Source organism: Propithecus coquereli, unplaced genomic scaffold, assembly GCF_000956105.1.
Source record: "Propithecus coquereli isolate 6110/MARCELLA unplaced genomic scaffold, Pcoq_1.0 Scaffold14, whole genome shotgun sequence".
NCBI lineage: Eukaryota > Metazoa > Chordata > Mammalia > Primates > Indriidae > Propithecus > Propithecus coquereli.
This window is the reverse complement of record NW_012138302.1, coordinates 17,484,220-17,506,251: the sequence shown is the minus strand read 5'-3', so window position 1 is coordinate 17,506,251 and position 22,032 is coordinate 17,484,220. Positions and strand designations below refer to the sequence as shown.

At 40.1% G+C, this 22,032-nt stretch overlaps 1 protein-coding gene across 7 annotated transcripts in view; it reads left to right on the top strand.

The window, feature by feature from the left end:
• Window positions 1-22,032, top strand: part of ELAVL4 (ELAV like neuron-specific RNA binding protein 4) — a 149,284-nt gene that overhangs the window by 101,297 nt on the left and 25,955 nt on the right. The gene's annotated exons all lie outside the window — the stretch shown is intronic.

Genomic DNA, 22,032 nt, shown 5'->3' with positions numbered 1-22,032 from the left:
TTATTCTTAATCAGCCACCCCTTCCTTTTGTTCTTTAGTTTTCAGTTCTTCCCTCTGCCCTTACTATATTCCATGCTAGTTTTTATTCATGTACACTTCTCTCAAACATTCGTTTTGTGTGTGTCCAGTGTTTTTCCATGTATCTGAGACAAGTGTTTTAAAGGGGCCACTGTGGACTTGTGGAAAGGTGACGCCACTGCCCATTGTCCTGGGGAGAAACAGGCCCTATGCATAGCAGATTATTCTGCAATCTTATTGGAAATGAGAATATTTTCTTAGAAAAATATTGGGCTATATAACGATGACAGTTAAGCTGCTGCTCTCTGATACTCCAGGCCTGAAATCATTCATGCTCGCCTTTGAGTACCTGTCAGTTTTGAGTGTTGACTTTTGTTTCCCTTTCTCTGGACATTTCAATTGATGAGCAACTGTCCTATAAAAGAAAAGAGGAAGTTCTATGACTACAACAGGGAGATACATCATCTTACTTTTAAATCAGAGAACACAGTGTGTATGTGAGCATGTAAATATATATATCTTCTGTTCTCATAATTCACATGTAAATTTGTCCCTCTTATAAATTACTTTGCGAAATCATAAAACTTAAGTAATAGTGCTGCTTTCTAAAATATCAGTCACATAACCTTCCAAACACAATTTCCTCATCTGTAAAACTGAAAAATAATACTTACCTCAAAGGGCTTATTGTGAGGATTGAATGAGAGACTGAATATAGAGCTCTAGCACAATGCCTGTTGTATAGAGGTCTCTTAATAAACGGGGGATGTTATTACTATAGATACAGCTAGTACACTTCAAGGAGAGTGGCTAGAACAGAAAAATTATATCAAGCTTCCCAAATAGGGCCAGGATCATCTATCCTTTAACAAAATTGCCTATACTTTCAGAAAGCCGATGTTTAGATTCCTGAATAATCTTTATATAATAGGATGATAATTCAAACCAAATTAAAACCAGTTAACCATATGATTCTCCCTCCCACTCCTGTATAGGAAAATGTATTTTTGGTGTAGCCTTACCTTCTAAATAGAGACTCTGCCAGTTACATTAGTGAATATTATTAATCACCTTTTCAGGAGAGTTCCCTTAGAACTGTAGTGAGATTTTTAAGAAGTACTGATTCATGGTGTTGTTCCTTGTTTTCTAAAGACACATGTTTAAACAAGCAGATTCCTTTACTGAAAGAATGCTAATTTGGTAGTTCACCGAGTGGATTTGAATAGGAGTGACAGCTTCGAAGACAGCCTTTAATTTGGTATACAAAACCAAAATTGTCAACTTTGGTTTGTTTAGCACCCTCTCCAGCACAAGCAGAGACATACAGTAGCATCTGAGCTTAAAGAAGCTTATGGGTTGAAAGCAGAAATACAATTCAGGCATAAATTTATAATTATGCATTTTTTTAATTCATGCAAAAAAAAAAGAGTTTTATTTGTAGAGAACTTATGGGAACGAGGCAGGGAAATATAGACAGACCAGAGATATTTGCCCTCATTTGGTAGCAGTGTTTAATAAAAGTAGAACTTGTGGTTGTAAAGAGTGCTTATTAAATTCTTCATTTACACTACCTAATTAATTCTAGCATTTTAAATTAACAGTGAAACTGGTCCCTGCTGTACCATTCCATAGATGCAGCATATTTCCTCCATCCACCCGTTGTTCAGGTTTAATTGGCTATGCTAAAAGTCAGAGAAGGAGGGAGAGATAGGGCTGTGGGGACACGGGGAAGGAGTGGGAATCACTCTAGCAGAAGTCCTTCCGAGGCCTGCATTTGGGGTTAAGTCATAATGCAGGCTGGGAGAGGTGAGGTATCACACCAGGCAAGTGGAAAGGCTGCAGCGGTGGTTCAGAAGTCAGGGTAAATGACATCATAGGTATTTTTGTTGCCCTGATTTTTAACATCCCAGTCCCCCCTTTTCCTCCAACACCTCCTACAGATCTCAATGCATCTCGAACCTGTGAAGTTTACAAGGAGTTCTAAATATCCAGTGGGAGGATTGGGGGGTGGGAGGTGGCAAAGAGATAAGAATTCAAGATTAAGATTTTCCAGCCCCAACGACTCCCTAAGAGAATGTAATGGATTCCCTTAGAAGGTTCTAGCTTCTATAATGTTAAGATACCTTGAGAGAGAGAGAGAAGAAGTGACTCTGTTGATAGCATTACTGGTGGGCTGGATTCACCCTTGGCTGTGGGTTTTCAATGGATTCTCCATTCAAGAACACACAGAAAAAAATGTGGGCATGGACTTAAATGTTATGGTGCTGAGGACACAAATGCCACCATTTATCAAGCCCTTCCTCTGTGCTAGGTACTTGCTAAGCACTGGACATACCTTATTTCATTCAACACAGAGAACAGTCTCTGTTTTCTTAGATGCGGAAACTGAAGCTTAGCAAGGTAAAGTAACCTTCCCAGGCAGCACAGTTATTAGCATGTCGTGGAGCTGGGAGTCATCCCCGCTTTCCAAAAGCATGATTTTTATTTGGAAGCAGGTACAGGGTGAAGACCTCTGCTTAAACCCCACCTCCTAACCCAATGCAACATTGTGTTTCTCTGAGTAGAGGTTGCTGGCTGCCCTCTGGAGAGTCTACCTAATGCACCATGGCTTTAAAAGAAACTCCTGTGTATAAAGGGAGGCAAAGATAAAATATTTATCATCCTCTGGGGATATAACTCAGCTTGTGTCTTCCTTCAGAGTAGAGCAAAATTTACTGAAAATGCCAGGCTCGAGTTACCATTACAGTGCTTTTGGACATCTCTGTTACTTATCTTCTCAGAGACATTAGATTTTCTTTTTCCAATTGGGAAAGGATATTTATCAGGATAATCTAGGTGCCAGGGAAAGAAAAACACATGTCCTGAATTGCTTTTGTGTGCAGCCGTGGGCACGTGATGGCATTGGAAGCCAAGTCCTTTGCTTTTCTCCTTCATCCACCTGCAGCCTCGGCTGCTGGAGAAAAAGGGAAGTGGCATGTGACCCACGGGATTCATGCAACCTAGAAACTCAGGCAAAGAACACCGAACCACTGGTAGAAATTTTATTGTTCCCGTGGACTTCAAAGAATGTATAGAATTTCTTATTTTTTGTTTTGTTGCCTTTTTATTTTTGTTTTTGTTTTATAAGCATTGAGATTGGCTTACTGAATCCAAGTTTCTATATGATCAGTATTTTAGGGGAGGAAACATATGGCTTGGCCAGGACAGGATTAGGTGGCTCAGAGTATTTCTTGAAGCCAGCAGACCTAGAATGCTAGATTACATTTTTATAAATGTTTATCTTGTTACCACCCCACCCCAAAAGGAATAAAAGGAAAAAAGTAACAAAGAAAAATCACTAGAAAGAAAGAAATCAGTGCAAGATACCAAACAGTCTTGATTTGCCTATCCATATTGTGTGATTATTATCACAGTGCTAAAAAAGAATTATATTTTTTTACTTGATGTCACTCTCTGTGTGTCCATGCAGTGTACTTTTTAAGAGTAATTATCTATTTTAGGTAACTGAGAGCTCTGAAGGGGATTTTTGAGGAGAGATCAATCCAAACTGAATCTTATCAATTGCAAAACTGAATATATCGAAGAGACCAGTATGTGGAACAGATTACATAAGTGCTGTGGGTGGGTGGGAAAGGTGAAGTTTGTGTTAGCTGGAGCTGTTGGGGAAATTTAAAAGATGGGGTTGGGATTTAGGTAGAGGAAAGAGAGGCAAAGGAACAGAGCTAAAATTCTAGTCAAAGAACAAAAGCATTTTTTATTCCTCTGCGCTTTGGACAAAGGAAGTAGAGCTAGAACATGCTTCTTTGAAAGCAGTGGTCTAATATGAAGCACCATTTGCCAAATTAAGTTAAGCATGCCAGAAAATTAAGTTGGTTAGAGTCGCACCCCAATGGACAACGGCAACTTTTCCTAAATGCAACCTTTAATCCATCCCTTCGTTCCTTCCTTTACAACACGTCTTTGTCTTAATTGATATTACCCACTGGAAAAAGCAGAACAAGGCAAAAAAAAAAAAAATCCTTTACTACCGTGGATATCAGGGTGCATATTTTTCTGCCACCTTTGTATCTGAATTTACATCTCTAATTAAAGGAACCAACTCAGTTTTGATGCAGTGACATCGGGTAACTTCTGTTCTTTCTCAGATTTGCGAAAGTGCTAATAATCCTGTGTCTCTCTCCGTCGGCGAAATGTGGGACATGGACCACAGCAGTGATGAGAGGATCTATTAGAGCCAGGAGGCACGACACAGAGTACAGGCTGTTGGGTTGAAAAGGGAGAGAGGGGAATGAGGATTGTAGAATGTTTTATGCTACCTCATATACTTTTAAGGAACTGGAATTACAGGAACACTATGGGAATTTGGTTGAATTTTACTTCTGAGATAACTATATAAGCAATAAATGCCTCTGCAAAATCCTAAAATATGAAAGTGCTTTGACTCACCTCTGAAGTGTGAATTCATAAGGTGAGTTTATTGGCATAATTTCTTACAATACCCAGCGAAGAAAATAAGAATAATAGCACCAGCTTTGTGTGTTTTTGTGTGCCTTAATGTGTGTTCTGAGCACTGTAATAAATGCCTTAAATAGAGTAGCTCATTTAAATAATAAATTGGGATTTCTTAGAGAATCATAATAGCCAATGGTTATTGAGCACTTACTGTATGCTAAGCATTGTGCTAAGTAGATGGAGTCTCAGGTAATCCTCAAGAAAGCCATTTTACAGATGAAGAAACTTGAAATTAGGAGCAACTGAGTAACTTGCCAAGGTGACTTAGCTTCCAAGTTAGGGGAGCTGGGGCTTGAATCCAGTGCTATCTGACTAATGTGAGTTGTCAAATTTGTACTTTATCTCTGGAATTTTCCCCAAAAATACTAAACTGACTCCTCTCCTTTACAAGCCAACTTGGCTTGCATACCTAGGGAATGAAAACTTTTAGTACATGGAAACATAATTAGAGCTCAAAATCTTTTGTTTTGAAAAATAGCACACTGTGCATTAAAAAGATAAATTTTTTGAATTAAACAGGTCACTGCTTACTTGAACAAGGAAGACTAGATCTGGAATGGTTTTTAACTTCCGATGTTCTCCCTTCATAAAATACCCTTCATTATGTTCACCTTTTCTTTATTTTGCATGCACTATATTGAAATGGATGCTGCCTTAAATTTAAGCACAGTTAAAACCCAGCCCCAATTAGGCATATCCAAGAAAATCCCAAGATATTGATTAGCTAAATGAACTTTTCTACATGCACATCAGAGAGATATTCGTTAGTGATGGGAAAAGTACAGGAAATAGTAGCATTTATCAGCATATTTTGCTGCTGATTTGGAAGATGTGCTTTGTACAGTGTGATGTGTCTCCTGAATTCAGAAGAAATTCAGGCAGATTTGCATCTGTCATTTTATTTATCACCTCCCTGCAGTCATACATATTCCACAAAGAAGAATAAAAGAGTTTTGATTTGTTGACTTGGGAAGGGGGGTTGATTATTCTTGGGGGCAAATGGAAATTTTTAAATATGGAGAAGATTTGGCAGCCTAATGGAGTTACAAAACAGGAGAATAGGAGTCTGCTTTATTAAGGGGAACTTGAAGAACGTCAGAACATGAAGTGCAAACAGTAAACCATATAATCATTATGCCTCTTACACACTCATCAAGGGGAATTGGAGACCTTCCATCCTTTCTAATTAGGACAGGTTGGCAGTTGAGTGGAGCTATGAGGTTTAGGGTTTGTGCAGGTACATTATGCATCTTTCAACACAATTTTTTCCCGGGAAGACAGTAGTCAGGATTACAGACCAGGTATGGTTTCCTTTTGCCTCCTGGCTGTCTTCCCCTTCATGTTCCCTTCCAAATCAGATGGTTCTGCCCTGCTTCCAAACTCAGATACCATAGGAAAGTATTCTCACATCCCAGGAGAGATGTCTCAAAGGATTTTTACCTAGGATGTGAATCAGGCCTGGGTATTTTAAGAATTTTCTATTTCTGTGCTTTAGCTGACTATTTGGTTCGTAAGACCAATTCCCTGTTCACCCAGCCTCCTCTCCTTCCCCCAACACACACACACACACCCACACACCCACATACTCACTCAGTCACTCCCCCCTCTCTGTAGAATGGCCTGGTTGATTGAGACTAGGAACTAAGCAGGAAGGTAATGTCAAACTGAAATTTCCACACATTATCTAAAAATGTAATTCATCAGCTTCAGGGTAGGAGGAAAGTACTTTCTGAAATGTGTTAATGGGAAATTCATTTTTTTTCTTGTCTTCTCTGAGGTGTAGTGTGGTGATTTCTTTTCCAATCTGTCCCCCACTCCCATTCCATATCTTCCTTACTGCTCTTAACTGATGAACTCTGTATCTGTCTTTATTCCTCATAAGAACTAAATATCTCTAAGTTGCCTTTTCGTTTTTTCTACAGTCCCCCAAATTGAGCTTTGATGGGAGAAGATATTTCTAGTTTGGAGAGAAGATAAAACTCAGATAGAGACCATATATTTATATAAAGCTTTTACACTTATAAAACATTTTCAATCAGCCAACTGTATTTATTTAATGTCTACTCTCTCAGACCAAATAAATGTTATTCCCTTTCCTTCTCTCCTCTGAAATTCTGTATCACAGTCTGTGAGGAAGCCAAAAAGAATAAGACATAGTGTGTGTCCACATGTTGCTGCAGAATCAATGAGGGGGGGAAGCTAGAACAAATTACAAGCCCCTCTACTGGCCTCAAGGTATGAGAGGGCCTGGGCTCCTGCTTATGATGCATATCACTGTGTAGCTACCTCTGCTGTTTTGTGGGTGGGGTTTTGTTTTGCTTTGTTTTTCACCAAAGCCTAATCTCACCCTTCTTGGTCCTGGCTATTAATGTCATTGAAAAGATAGTGAATAAGGATTCATAACAATGCAATAAAGTTAGAGGTTTGATGGAATGCCTACTAGGTGTCAGCTACAGCACTAGGCATCTTATGTATGTTATCTCATTGAAGCTTTGTATCAGTCATGCATAACCAGTGGTATTATCCTCATTTTGCAGATGAAGACACCAAGGCCTAGAATTAGTCAGCTGGCGAGTGAGGTTAGGTCTGACTACAAAGCCTATGGTCTTTCGGTTACCTTACCACTCTGCCTCTGCTGAATGAAAGTAAAGACAACATCAGCTATGAATGTTCAAAGGAGAAAAAGACGACAATGAACTGGGATTCTCAGAGCAAATGTCAAAGAAGAGTGAGCCTTCAACTTGGCCCTGAACTTGGCAGAGATTAGATTGTGGGAGACCAGTCCATGCAAAAGAGGCAGCTGAGCCAAGCTTCAGGGACATTGTTACATAGTGAATGTTTATGTCCCCCCCAAAATTTATATGTTGAAGCCCTAACCTCCAATATAATTGTGTTTGGAGATAGAGCTTCTATTTATTAAGGTTAGATGAGGTCATAAGAGTAGGCCTTGATCTGATAAGATTAGTGTCCTCATAAGAAGAGGAAGAGAGATCAGAGTTCTTACCAGACACACACACCAAGCAAGAAGGCAGCATCTGCAAGTCAAAAAGAGAGCACTCACCAGAACTCAACTATGCTAGCACCCTGATCTTGAACTTCCGGCCTTCAGAACTGTGAGAAATTAAATTTCCATTGTTTAAGCCACTCAGTCTATGGTATTTTGTTATGGCAGCCCCAAATGACTAATACAGACATCTTCAAGGGCTAGTGAATAGAACAGTCAGGACTACTCTGTGGGCAGCAAGTGTTGATACCACCTTTGTGTCAATGAAATAACTAAAGGTCAGCAAGGTTAAGTAATTTATCCAAGGTCACAGCTAATAAGAGGTGGAGCTGAGATTGGAACTCAAGTCTGTTAGACTCTGAAGCTTGTGTTCCTCCTACTTTGCTAATAAATAACCCTACCTAACATAGAAGGAGGTTGACAACTTGCAGACTTCTAATGGCATCTGTGATCTGAGAATCATTGTTTATCTCACTGAGGTGAGGTACATACTCACTCAGTGACTTGCTTTCCACCTACTTCAATTTCCTGCTGATTTATAAGTTTGTTTTTCTGCTTGGCCCTTGTTTTGTAGTTGAATGTCTGGTGAGATGCAAGGCGCCATCAGTACAAAGTGAATACAGACAGTTAGGGTAATAATTCTTATTCCTATGGCTACTAATAGGATTTCTCATCACAAAAATCTTGAATCAGATTAAATCATTTTATTGGTTGTATGAGCATAAAATGTATACTTAGTACTCCCTAATATTTGCCCTTCATGTTTGTTTTCAGAGGCTTTTCTATTCAGTACTTCCTTGAACCTGTTGAAGCATCAAATATAGGCAATATCTGTACTCACTTTACAGATGAAGCCAGTGTAGCCTAAAGAAGACACTTGGCCTTTTATTCTCCTTGCACTTTTTTCTTCTTTTCTTTGCCTGTTTCCTATCATGCTTGCTCTTTCTTCCTTCTTGGTTATTTTTATGCCACTTTGATTCAAAAGGGTTTGAATTGGCTTGTTAGATAATATAGAAAACAACTCATTTAAAATAGCCATAGATTTTTAAAAAACAGAGTAGAGGGAAATGGATGTAGAATGGTAAAAGGAGACCAAAGGAAAATTAGTAAATTGACACACTGACTGCCACCCGAGGGAAAAAAATTTTTTTCCTTGGGGCCATGGTGTTGCTTTATTACAAAAATAGAATAAAAACCTCGAAAACAAAATGATCCTTTCTAATTTAATGAAAAATTTGTTATTTTTTATTGTTTTCTGTGCATGAATTATATGAAACTTGAAAAATAGTTCATGCGGCTCCCAAGGCGATGAGATGTGTGAGTTACTTATGCTTCATGAGGCCCCGGGCTCAAAACTAGCATGAGTTAAATACAACTCAAATGGTAGCTAATGTGTTAAATGTGGCTAGGAGATGTGTCTGACAAGTAACAGAAACCTAGTTTGAGTTTTCTTCACATTAGGGAAAAATGGACGGTGACAACTTGGTCCCTTTCTCAAGTGGTAACTGGGTTCCCAGCCTCACACCCCTTCCCACCACCCTCTCTACAGCCCTTTGTCTGGATATGCAGGCCTCCGACTGTAGAGACAGTTGTGTGCTATGATGCAAGGGTGCGCAGGAAGCCTGAAATCACATATATGGAATTTTCCTTTTCTCATCTTTTTTACCTGAACCCATATTGTGTGTTTTTTTTTTTTTTTTTTTGAGACAGAGTTTCGCTTTGTTGCCCGGGCTAGAGTGAGTGCCATGGCATCAGCCTAGCTCACAGCAACCTCAGACTCCTGGGCTCAAGCAATCCTTCTGCCTCAGTCTCCTGAGTAGCTGGGACTACAGGCATGTGCCACCATACCCGGCTAATCTTTTCTATATACATATTTTTAGTTGTCCAGATCATTTCTTTCTATTTTTTAGTAGAGATGGGGGTCTCGCTCTTGCTCAGGCTGGTCTCCAACTCTTGACCCTGCGAGATCCACCCACCCCGGCCTCCCAGAGTGCTAGGATTACAGGCGTGAGCCACCGTGCCCGGCCCCATTTTGTATTGATTGACTTGCTTTTTACAGCCAGGGCCGGCAGTAACACAGAGAAGCTGCCTGAGTGGAGTCCCTGTTTTTATTAACAAAGGGTATAAACAACGTGCTAAAGGAGTGTTCCAAAGCAGGCCTTCCTTGCTTGCTGCCTGAACTGAGGTATTACTGGCTTCTGACTCTCTTCAGTCTTCCTTTTCCCTTCAAACCCTGAGGTTGGACATGCAGGAACTTCAGTCGTCTGCTTCCGTCTTTTTGGTGAGGGTTCCTGTAGTAAGTTCTGTCTAGTTCCCCATTGCTCAGACCCTGAGCTGAACAACAAACAGGAAACTCGAATGTCATTCTCACTTCCTGGTCCTGACTGGGAAACTGAAATTAGACCTCAGCCATCTTTGCTCTTCCCACCAGTCAGTAGAGCCTTCCCAGTGAGACAGACCACCCTCTAAGTACAAAAGAGAGAGAACACTACCCAAGAGCACCACACTCCCCAAAATACGCACACACACTCACACACACACACACACACACACACACATACACACACGCACGCACACATCTCCCAAATACTTTCTTGTCAGAAATACCAAACACAGTGCATTGAACTAATCAGAAGTGAAACAGACTTCAATGAAATCTTGCCCCCAACACACATACTTAACAGATGCATGTGTGGCCTTACCTAACTCACTTTATCCTCTTAGACCTCCATTTCCTCAATATACAGTAGAGAAGTTAAATCCTAACCCTCCCTTCTTTGAATAGTGCTTGTGAGTTCAAACCAGGTTACACATGTGAAGGCCCTTTATAAACGGAAGCAACCTATAAATGGGAGAGACCCCCATTATCTCATAACTCCTAACTACTTCTCACCAAGGGTCTTACTTTGGGCCAACAGATGTGTAAAGGGAGAGGAGAGGGGAAGTGGATGTCCCTGGTTCAATCCTCAGTTATGTGATTCCAAGTAGGAAGTAGGAGACAGCATCTGAGAAGGCAGGAGAATGGAATGGGAACTTAAATTTATTAAGCATCTGCTAGACACCAGATGTTAGATGATGCCATATATTTGCTATCTCATTTAATCCTGACCACAACCCCAATATCAGTGACCCCATTATTTAGACGAAAAAACCAAGGCTCATGGAGTTTAAAGTGACTGACCCAAGGCCACACAGCTGGCAAGTGGCCAAGCCAGCTGCTTACCCGTGTCTGTCTGCCAGTTGGGACAAGAGACCTTCACAGAGCAGGTTCCCCATATTCTTGCTGTTTCATCCTGAGTCATGAACGTGGCTGTGTAGGATGTATTCCAGTAAGCCTCAGAAATAGCTGCAATAATAATGAACACCAGTTTTAGTGGTTCTGGAAGATTGTAAATAAAAGCCTCTAGCTCAGTGCAGTTGCTCCTCAACTTACGATGGGTCCTAGTCCTGGTATGCCCTTCATAAGTTGAAAATATCATAAGTTGAAAATGCATTTAATATCCTCATAAACTCATTGAAAAGTCAAAAAATTGTTAGTCAAACCATCCTAAATCAGGGACTATATGTATTTGAAAGGATCAGGGTAATTTGTGAGATTATTTTAAAAATTAAGCCACTTTTATGAGTAGTAACATGATAAAATGGAAGGATATACCAAGTTCTTATTCTAGCACTAGCTGTGGGACTTTCGGTGGATCAAGCCATTCTGTCCCTCTGGTTGTTGTGCATAAAATGGGAATAATGACACTGACTCTTCCCACCTTACTGTGCTGTGAGATCAGATGAGCTGCTACTGTGTCGGTAAGTAATTAAAATGATACACCAATTCAGGATATTACTATGGTCACCTAGAAGATAGGACATTGTAAGCGGGGACTTATGAGGGTAAAGCTAGCTCTGATAAGGTATCTTTGCTTTCTAGTCTGCCTTCCAGATGTTTTGTTCAGTTATCTACGTACATCACAACAAAAGATGATTAACTCTCTCAGACATCAGTGTCTAACTGTTATTAATGCTCAAGCTGATCAAATTACAACGCCACAGATCCTACGTGTGCTGTTAATATTAGATTTTGGATTCCGGTCTATAATGAATGATTTTTCCTCCATGCATTGGAAAAATTGGTTAGCAGAGTTCATAAGAAAGTTTAATTAGCAGACTGTTTGTGAAAATAGCAGTTGTGAGTCATCGTTCAGAATGAACTAACATTTCTCGGGCTTGAATTTGTTCTTCTGTTCCTTGAGAAGCCACATAGGATCCTTGTGTTTAGGAAGCTGGTGTCCACGTGCTGCCCATTTGAACTGTACCATGTAATAAACTAATAACAAAAACAACAGATTTTTAAAACCAGAGAGGAAGAAGAGGTGTGGAGTGTTTGTGTAGTTATATATATGTGTCTGTGTCTTGCAGGGGAATATCATGGACCTACTCTAATCCAGCACTGTGCTACTACTAGTCCTGAATTATACATTAGCAGGATAGCCTAATGAATAAGAACTAGACTGCCTGTATTTACATCCCAGCCTTACCACTTACTAGTTGTGTAACAGGAAATTTCTTACCCTCTCTCTGCTCCAGCATTTTCATTTCTAAATAGATATATTGATGGGATTATGGTGAGCATTAATAGATGTACAATACTCAGAACATCTCTTGGCATATACTAATATAATTTTTACAACAGTTCTATGAGATGTGGGTTTTAGTAGCCCTATTTTACAGGTGAGGAAATAGGCCCAGAAAGATTAAGTAACTTGCCCAAGATCACACAGATTCTAAATGGCAGAGCAAAGTTGAACCCATGTTTATTTGACTCCAAAGCTTCTATTTTTGTCTTCTATCCTGTATTATCTTCCAGGGTCATATGCCTAGTTCATTAAGTATAGATACTGTTCACGTGTGTGTCTGTATGCGTGGACCTATTAATACAAAAGCATGCTCCTGGTGAGTATCCATACAGCCACACACAATTATGTTTTGTTTTTTTCCTTAGGTCTTTGGTTATCCTAGTGAACCTTCTTAAGCTCATTACGTGCTGACTACTGACACACAGTAATCTAGAACCAGACTCATACAAATTGTACCAACATAAAAACATGTCTTGAGATGTCTGACTCCCCTCCCCATTATGCATCTCTGTCCTGTGTCTAGATTATCCCAGAAGCAAGACTGTAATGTCTTCTGAGAAGCAGAATCGTAGCCTGTCACAGTGAAAAGAGACCTTAGAAGTATTCTCTGGCTTGGTCTCCTTGTTTTCTGCTGGTCCTTCTGTTATCTCAAGAACTATGTAGCTCAGCTTTGGGGACCAGACCCCCCACCTTAGGTTAATTACATCCTGAGATGGCATTTAGTCCTGTTGCAAAAGGTAATGGTCAATTGGAAATCCTATCTATTAATAAAAGTCTTTCCCAAATGTGCTAATCAGTAATATAGGCTTTTTTTGTCTTAAGAAGATCTGTGATCAAATGAGTTTGGGAAACTGAAGTGAAGCAAGTTTAAGAGAGGTTTCTTTTTATCACTACTTCTCTGATTCTGTGCTAACATGCATCATAAAACTTAAAAGGAATGGTATGATACATAGCATTATCCAAGGAACCTTTTTTTCCTTCAGCATTGTCTATAGTATCCTTTCAAGCCAGGAGGAAAGAATGGAGCTCCATGAGGTATAAGTTTGGGGGTGGGAGAGAAGGAGGCAGTTTGGGATGGTTTCTACCTGATGACCTCATTTCTTTTATGAAAGAGGACCTCATACTGCTTGTGGGTATGCAAGAGGCCTTGATGTCCTGGGAAAGTCTCATCTAACCCAAGGAAGAACATCCAAGTGCTCATCGGTTCATGAGTGGATTAACAAAATGTGGTATAGGTACACCATGGAGTACTGTTCAGCCATAAAAAAGGATGAATTAATGCCTTTTGCAACAATTTGGATGGAACTGGAGACCATCCTAAGTGAAGTATCTCAAGATTGGAAAAACAAATAGCACGTGTACTCAGTATTAAATTGGACCTAACGGATGAGCACATATGTCCATAGAGGGAAGCAAAACTCAGTGAAAATCAAGAAAGGGGGAGGGGGAGAAGGGGAGGGGCAAAAACCTACCTAATGGGTACAATGAACACTATTTGGGTGATGGTCACACCTACAGCCATGACTCAAGCATTACAAAATTGATCCGTATAACCAAAAACATTTGTGCCCCCTTAATATTTTGAAATACATTTTAAAAAAGAATAGAAAATGGTGCCATATGAACCTAACTCTCCAGCATCAGCACAGTCCCACTTCACACCAGGCATTTTTTTGAAAATGATTGAGTACTGAGCATGTTCGGTGCATGATTCAAACCATGAGTTTATTTAGTGTCCTGATTTCTGGGGTGACGTTTCATTTTCCATTGCCTGGAAGAGCTGAGCCATTAGAAGTTGTTCACACTTTGCAATCTCACACATATTCCTGGGCACTCCATTTTCACGTCTGCCAGATACTTTACTCAGTATAATGAGGCTGGTCATACTTGCTTGGTGTAGCCATTCCCTGAGAATCCCTTAGCCTTTTAGAAAACCAAAGAAGATGACTTTCCTCCTCAATTTCTACTCTACAGACCTGTTTCCGTGAGTTCTTTTGTTCTTCCATTTTTATGTCTTTATTTTGCTTTATCTCCTACCTCCAAGCTAAATAGTGATAAAAAGGAAAAACATTCTTTTGTTTCTTGTCTCTTTTCTTTCTCATGGATGTGAGGAGTTTCTTTCTTTTCAAAACTTTGTTGGAAATGAACTAAGCTGTCATACCACGGTGGTGAGCTTCCTATCTGGTACTTTACTACCAGTGAACTCCTTGATGACAGGGACGGAGGTGTTTGTCTCTGCATTTCACACAGACACTAGCGGTGGGTCCAAGGCCAGAGAAAACCAAGGCATTATTTCAGAAAGGACACACTGACAGAGGTTTTCAGACAAAGGCCTTCAGCTAACATTTGACATCTTGACTTATGTCTGCACAGACAAGTTATTTATCTCATCTCCTTCAGCGAGAGCCATGAATTTTTTTTTGCTTTGAATAAAGGCAGTTTTAATAGACTTATATTCAGTTAATATTCATGAAGCATTACTTTGTGCCAAGCCCTCTCACATAACTTATCTCATTTAATCTGAATCCCAACATGATATCAGGAGCCTCCACATGCCCTTTGTAAGAATAGTGTCTGGTAGGAGTTTTGGAAGCCATTGTCTTAGTGTTAAATAGAGCAATTCCTTTCACCCACAGACATTTCACCCACAGAAAGTCTCATTTTGCCCAAAGGCTAATTACAGTGTATGTAATTAGTATTAACCTGATAAATTTTTCTACATCTTCTTCCTTTGTTGCTAAACCCTCGTCTTTAACATCAGCTACATTTCTAGAATCACCTGTTGGTTTGCAGCCACTCTGGGTGGAAAGTCTTGTCTATCTGACAGCCAGACCTTTGTTTTATGTGAGAGTAAGCCAACCAAGAATTAAGAATTCTGGTTCATTTTTCTGGCTAGCTGGGAGTTTGCCAAAATCCTCCTCTTCTTTTTTTCAACTATTGTTAAAAATATTTTTAAATGTGTGACTATTCTTTCCTGTCTTGTAAGACTATTCTGAACATAATTTAATTTAATGTTGCTTCAATTAAGAATCTTTCATTGCCCTAGGGTCATCAGTCTGAACACTCCTGATTTTTGTATGATAAATGCTGAAGCTGAGATAGTTGTCGCTGAGGTTTCTATTGTCCCCTGTGCATTATCTAGAATATTTTTCCTTTCAGTTTTTTTTCTAAACTAACTACTTGATACTAGCTTTTTATCTTACAAATTTCCTTTCTTTCCTGAACAAACAGAAGAAAAATAGGGTTCAGATTAGTTCAGTTGTTCCTTTATTGAGGTTTATTATTGAAATGTATATTTGAAGACCTGTCATTTGAAGTAATTTATCTTATAGGACAAATCAAAAGGGGAAAAAAATCCTTTGAGAATCAGTTGGTTGGCTTTTCTTATCGAATAGTATAGCTTTGTAATCGGTCCTTTCTGCTTTGGGGACTGCTGGAAAGGAGTGTGTATACTCTGTGCATTTCCATGTGCAGAGGCATCATTTTATGTCTATGTGAACAGTTCGGTTGATATCTTTTCTGAAATCAGAAAACTCTATTAAAAGCCTCTGTGGGCTTTGGAGCTGGATGGATTCAAGTCTTAGGATCTGAGGCCTCCTTTACTGTAAATGGCAGTGATAATGCCTACCTTGTAGAATTGTTTTAGGGAGTAGATGAGATGATAGTATAGTTAGTGTAGTGACTGACACTCAAAAAATGATAACTATTTTTGTTACTATCTACTCACTTATTGAATTCATTCATTCACTCAATATAGATTTATTGAAAATCTACTATGTGCCAAACATTAGTCTAATAAGATCTATGTGGGTGATAATAAGACCCATATCCCCATCCTTAAGGAATTTAGGGTCCATTGAGAAATACATTCAGTTCAACCAACAAGCTTATATATTAAATACCAACTGGGGGCCAAGCCCTTTGCTTGTTGCCATTTTGATGCCACATGATGGGTAGAAATGACATCTATTTAGGAAGCCAAAATATAGATAGCCTCTGGAAATAACCAAGGACTGGTTCAAGATAATTTTAAATACTTTGGGAATTCAAAACAAGGAAGGCTGGGTCCTGTTTTTTTAATAGTGTTGTTGGCAGAGAGCAGACACATTCAAAATTACAGATGCCTAAATGATTTCTGAATCTCTGCCAGAGGTCTAGGGAGATCTCATATACACATCTGAGGATGGATTCAACTTAGAAATGATATTGACAGTACAGGTTAATATCCACAACCAGTGGCCTCTTGAAAGTGATGGCTATAAACTTAGTGACAATCCTTTCTCCTCAAGGGTTGGGTGCTAATGCTGTCCCCTCCTCCTGGAATGCCCTTCGCTGACTATTGTTCTTGACTTCCTGTGCCTGGCTGTCTCATAATTTTCTTCCACTTCCTTCTCTCTCCTTTTCAAATTAGTCTCAGTTCAGGTATTACATTCTCCAGCAAGCTCTCTCTCCTTCTCACTATCATAACACTTAACCATACTCTACTATCATTGTTAATTCATGGGTCTGACTTCCCTACTAGATCATAAACTGCTTGCTTGCTTCTTCATTTGTCTTTAGTCTCTGCATCCACAAAGGGATTTGAAGATGACTGATAGGCCCTTTCTAAGACTGTCATACTATGATGCACCAGATCCAGTTTGAAAGGCACAACCAAGTTGGAAGATGGGAATGGGATATTTTGGGCTATATATTGGAATTAAATAGAAGAATAAAGACTTGGAGATAGTACTAGAAAACCCAGACTGTCTCAAAGTCTCAGGCATACTATGCTGTATCAGGGAAGGTGTTTAGCATAAAAATTAGCACGTATTCAAGAAATCAGGGCACGGTACAAAGTGTACTGCCTCTGGAGTCAGATGGGCTTGGCTACTATTCTCAGCCAAATAACCTTAGGTAAGTTACTTCTCCTTCTGGGTCTTAGTTTCCCCTTCTGTAAAACAGGGATAGAAATGCCTGCTTCGGCTGCGCACGGTGGCTCATGCCTGTAATCCTAGCACTCCAGAAGACTGAGGGGGGAGGATTGCTTGAGCTTAGGACTTCAAGACCAGCCTGAGCAAGAATGAGACCCATATCTCTACTAAAAATAGAAAAATTAGCCAGGTGTTGTGGTATGTGCCTGTAGTCCCAGCTACACGGGAGGCTGAGTCAGGAGGATCCCTTGAGCCCAGGAGTTAGAGATTGCAGTGAGCTACGATGATGCCACTGCACTCTACCCAGAGTGACAGAGTGAGATTCTGTCTCAACAACAACAACCAAAAGAGAAACAGAAACACCTGCTTCAGTGGGTTGTAATAATGTAAGTGAAGTGCCTGACCAATAGTAGGTGCTCAATAAATATTACCTATTATTTTCATTTCTCAGTTAGAAATCAGGATAAACTAAAACCAGCTGTGAGCATTGGTTCTAAAATAAATATAACTTAGAACATTTAAAGGGATCTTATGGGTGAATCTTGCTGACTGCTATAGCATGTCATGACCAAGGGTAGATCTGGCTTCTGTTTGCATACTTCTAGTCATGGAGCCCTTACCACCTCACAAGGCAGCCCACCTCCTTATAAAATCATTATTAGAAAGTTCTTCCTTTTATCAAGGCAAAAATCTGTCCCTTCATTTTCTTCTGCCTCATCCTCATTCTCTCCTTTGGGACCCCACAAAGCAAGTCTACCCCTGCCTTCCCATGATGGCCTTTTAAAATGTTGGAAAGGACTTTGAGTACCTCCAGGGTCTTCTCCCCTTCAGACTACATGCCCACAGTTCTTTCAGCTCTGTCTTATGGAATCTGATTCTTCTTCCCATCTTCCTCTGGACACAGGTGAAGCTCTGGTTAATTAAAAAAAAAAAAAAAAAGATTTTGCTGTTCTTCCTGGTATTTGGGAGATTGAGGGTTGTTAAGAGTATGTAATTATGCATGTGACTAGACAATATTCATTCATTCACCCAACAAACATTTACTAGATATCCAATAATGTCATGGACCCTTTGGTAGGTCCTGGGGGTACAGAGATAAATAAAACATCATCTTGGCCCCAAGTTGCTCCCAGTCTAGTGGGGAACAGAGACACATTAAGAGACAGTTTTAAAAGGATGTGTCAGTGATGGCAGAAGCCAAGTATGTTTTGTTCTCTTCTATATTCTCAGTGAATGGAACTGTGCCTGGCATGTAACAGATGCTCAGTAAATATCTATGGGATAAATTTAGTGCTTGAATTCAGCCCACAAGTTGGAATGTCATCACTTTGATAAGGGAACCCCATCAGAACTCTACTCCAACTTCAAAGCCCAGCTAAAATGCTCCCACCTCCAGGAAGCCTTCCCTACTTTGCTCAGTCAGAATCAGTCTCCATTTCCTCTCTGCTCCTGTATATAGCTTTAAAAGAAAAAAAAATCTCTGCTATATTATTTTTGCTGGCTATAATTAGTCCTTATATCTGTCTTTCCCTTCTGCATAATAAGCTTCCTGAAGGCAGGAATGATTTCTTGATCATTTTGGAGTCCACCCCTAGTGTCTAGCACATAGTAGGTTACAGTTATTGTGGAATTTGTGTGCCTGGTGCATATCATGTGTGCCAATGTAAAGGAAAAGCATTAGAAGCATCCCAACCTTGAAGGAGGTCAGGGCCTCACTGAGGAGAGAGCACCCACATGGGCAACACTGTAAGGCAGTATCTAATGGAACCTGAGAGAAGGAAAAGGAGCCAGCATCTACTGAGCATCTGTTATATGCCAGTCACTTTACATGCATTATCACTTTTAATCTTCCTAATAACCCCTTGAAAAAGTGATATTAACCCCCACTTTATAGATGAGAACACTGAAACAGAAAGAGGCAAAGTAAGAATGCAAAATTTGGGGACAAAAAAATGAGCATACACTAAGTGATTCTGAGAGTTTTTCCATCAGTTTCCCTTCCCTGTTACTATGAGTCTGGTGTATAGTATTCCCAGAAACCAAGGCACAGGGAGATTAGTTTAGCCAAGGTTGCACAGCAATAAACTGGAGAACTAAAATTCAGATCCCCGTCTGACCAACTCCAAGTCTCTTTCGTGCAAATGTTTTGTTTCTCATCACACTTTAAACCAAGCTTCTCAGTCTTTAATGTGCATTTAACTCACTTGAGGATCTTGCTGAAATGCAGATTCCAATTCAGCAGACCTGAGGGTCTGCATTTCTCTCAAGGCCTTAGGTGATGCCAGTCACGCTAGTATGGGTGCCGAATTCTGAGCAGCAAAGTGTACCAGACTTAGTTTGAGGAAATTGTGTGAACTACCAAAAGAAAATAAACCCTCTGACTAGCTGACTATAGTAACACTAGATTTCCAGGAGAAAAGCCAAGACTCAGACTGACCAATACCGTGTAAACCTCCCAGAGGTGGGATGGGAGGGAGCAGAGTCACAGGTGCTCCAGAACCCCAAGGCTCCCCCAGTCAGTGTTAAGGAGAAGAAACCCTAACACAGGTGAGTGCATCCCCTTGTGTACATACCGGATGCTGTACATTTTGTCACTTGTACCAAGGCCAGCCCCCTGTGGAGAGAAAGCATGAGCTGAAATATCACACAGACCTGGGTTCATTCGAACCCTAGCCCTGGAGCCTGATGGCTGGCTGTTTTCAGCAGATTATTTAGCACTTCTCAAGCCTCACTTTCCTTGTCTGTGCAGTGGGCTTGATGGTGCCCGTTTCACACAGGATTAACTGAGGTGACATGCATTACCACTTAGCACAGTGCCTGGCACAAAGTAGGCACTGAATAAATGGTAGCTGCTATTAGTCCCTGTGTTAATATAATCCTCCCAGTGATCCTTTGATTGTGAGGATTAAGGGATTATCTCTATTTTCCAGATAAGGGAACACATTAATGAAGCTTAAATGACTTAATCAAGGTTATACAGCAAGTACGTTTGAGCCACGCACACATTTATATATGAAGTAACAACCACATATCTCTCTGACGCCCTCTCGGGTATGTTTAGGTAGAAGTGTGGCAGCTGAAAGCAGACAGAGGCATTGTAGAACTGGCAGTGAAGGAGTCCTGGGATTTGCAGTTGGCTGCGGTTAACCGGTGTGTGGTTATGGTCACTCAGGTGATCTTGAGGTGACTGGGGATTTTATCATGTGCTTCGTGAACAGGATTTCAGCCTGAGCTAGGGGTTCTAACATCCACAAAAATTCCTTACTCAACTCGGAAGTTTTCAGCAGCAGCTACCCATCTGGCTGCCCCCTCAGGGGTTTTGCAGATGAGGAGAATAACTGTTAGGTTTCTGGAAAATGATGGTTTTTAAAGAGAGAAAGAGCAAGGTGTGCAGGTTGGCGGTGCAGAAATGCTGAGATTCCTTCTGGCCAGCATGTCTACTGCTGCCATCAACCGTGAGGTCGTCAGGATCAGAATGATCCCCAGGACCCCAAGGGCAAGGAAAAATTACTTCTATCCAGAATGGCTGGGAAAATACAGGGTTATAACCAGCTATGATCTCAACACTTTCTAGAGAATGAATACAGTAAAAATGCTTAACATAAACTACTGAAGGTAATTTACTTTTTCTTAGATGATTCAAAAAAGCCTCTGAGGCATTTTAGGACCTCAGAATAGTTGTTAATAACATTTTAGTCCAAATGTAGTAACTGTGGTTATGGCAAATGGGTACAAGATTTGGAGCCAAAAGATCTAGACCAGGGGATAGGCAGACTACAGCCCAAGGACCAAATTGAGCCCACCATCTGTTTTTCTAGATAAAGTTTTATTGGAACACAGCCACACTCATTTGTTTACATATTGTCTATGGCTGCTGCACAATGGCAGAGTTGTCATAAGAGGGGCTGTAGGACCCCACCAAACATAAACTGTTTACTGTCTTGCACTATACATACAAAAGCTTGCGAACCCCTGATCTAGACTACAATCTAGCTCTGTAATCTCCGGCAAATCACCATTTTCTCTGAGCTTTGGTTTCCACATCTGTAAATTGGTGATTATCTCTCACCCAGGGTTGTTGTGCGAATCAAAAGAAAAAGAATGGAGGGGAAAGTACTTTGTAAACTCGGAATCTCTGTGGAAAGGTGGGCAGGGGTGGCTTTGGTTGTTCACCTGATCTATACCAGAGGAGAACCCACCCAGGACATTCTTTGTGTTTTGTTTTCTAATCTCTTGTGTCAGTTTGTTGCCATAGTCTCTCTTTCTTACAAATTCAAAATAAATTCCCCAAGTACTCCTTTTTCCCCCTAAACATACAAAGCATTCTGGTCATATGCTTCTTCCAGAAATGGAGGATTAGTACAACTGCATACATCCATTCTTTCATTTATCAAGCAGTTGTTGATTATCTACTATGAGCAAAGACGCAAACTTTTATGATCTAGTTCTTGTGGGGAGAAGTGCTTGGTTTTTAAGGGGAGAAGTTAGATATGCAAATTATTGTAACAGAGTAAAGATGTTGCTATATCATAGTAGGAGAGGACTCATTGTGTGTTTTTTTGTATGTGCACGTGCCTGTGCTTCATAAAAACAGAAATAATCAGGTTCAGATTTAATAATAGCTTGTTAAAAACCCCTCACCCATGCCTGCTGGACAGGACTACTCAGGACTGGTCACATGTAAAGGCTGTAGGTCACCTGGGAATCACGGAGCCAGATGCTCACTAGTCTCTAAATTTTGGAAGTAGTCTGCGTTTCTTAATATCTTATTTTTTCAATAAACATAACTTCAATTATTTCATTTTTTTAATTTGTTCAACTTGCCATCAAAATAAACCGATAAACTGGGAACAAAAATAAAGTTTGTTTTCATTTTCTATTCTGAAAATACTGTTGCCATACCTATATGCTCAAATCTTGCTACTGCTGATAAAGGAAGACAATGTAGCTATTTGGG